The 1,211-nt window shown below is 34.6% G+C and overlaps 1 non-coding gene across 1 annotated transcript; it reads right to left on the bottom strand.

Annotated features, from left to right (window-relative positions):
- Positions 1 to 258: 258 nt before the first annotated feature.
- On the bottom strand, positions 259 to 365 carry LOC118885982. The gene has a single exon (XR_005017614.1). It is a non-coding gene; the product is annotated as a U6 spliceosomal RNA (small nuclear RNA).
- Positions 366 to 1,211: the final 846 nt, after the last annotated feature.

Here is a 1,211-nt window from a genome sequence, read left to right as displayed (position 1 = left end):
AATTTATCCCTCCCGCCCCTTACCCCCGGTAACCATAAGTTTGTTTTCTACATCTGTAACTCTATTTCTGTTTTGTAGCTAAGTTCATTTGTACCCTTTTTTTAGATTCCACATATAAGTGATATCATATGATATCTGTCTGACTTACTTCACTCAGTATGATAATCTCTAGGTCCATCCATGTTGCTGCAGATGGCATTATTTCGTTCTTTTTTATGGCTGAGTAATATTCCATTGTATATACGTACCACATCTTCTAAAAATATGAAACACTTCACAAATTTGCATGTCATCCTTGTGCAGGGGCCATGCTAATCTTCTCTGTATCATTCCAATTTTAGTACATGTGCTGCTGAAGCAAGCACCAAAGTAAGTTTTTAATGTATTTAACTATTCTGAACAATTCTGAGCAATGAATAACACCCCACCATGTGATTCAGTGTTATTAAATGGGTCACCTGGACCACATGGATGACAGGTGATATGAGTCCCACACTTTGGTGAAACACTGACCTCAGCCATGGATAAAGAGTGTTGCATTCTGACCTATAAGGGAAAAGAATCTGAATCGCTGTGCTGTATACCTGAAACTTACATGATATTGTAAATCAACTATACTTCAATTAAAAATTTAAAAATAAATAAATAAAGGAACTACCCAAAACGTCAAAAAAAAAAAAAAAAAGGAGTATTACATTCTGACAGACATATTTAGCATTCAAAGCTTCAATTCAGGGTGAATAAACAGAAATGCTTATCATTCCCATTAATATATAGACTGCATATCATGAAATAGTGATCCCCTTAATAAGGAAGGGAGGTAAATTGACACTACCTTATTTCATCCTTACAGTAACTTTATTTAAACCTCTATCTCAAAATAAAAAAAACAAAGAAAAAAAGAAAACCTCTATCTCAATCTCTACTTACAGGTGAGGTAATTGGAAATCAGGAAAATATTTTTTCCTGGGTCACATTTTTAGTTGTGAGGATCTCAGGCTGGACCTAAATTTTTCTTCCTTCAAAGGCTGCCATTTTTATTATTATTATTGTTGCTGTTATCATTATTATTAAGTCTACGTCAAGAAGAAACATGAAAAAGTACAAGACTTCAGAAGCTCTTCCTTGTGGTACTTCACTAGTTCTCAAACTTGGTGGGCAGGTAGTTTATGAATGCTGATATAGATCTCCCCCTTTTTTCTACGCTGGAG

Source organism: Balaenoptera musculus, chromosome 19, assembly GCF_009873245.2.
Source record: "Balaenoptera musculus isolate JJ_BM4_2016_0621 chromosome 19, mBalMus1.pri.v3, whole genome shotgun sequence".
Classification (NCBI taxonomy): domain Eukaryota; kingdom Metazoa; phylum Chordata; class Mammalia; order Artiodactyla; family Balaenopteridae; genus Balaenoptera; species Balaenoptera musculus.
The sequence above is the reverse complement of the archived record's forward strand: the minus strand, read 5'-3'. Positions and strand labels throughout refer to the sequence as shown.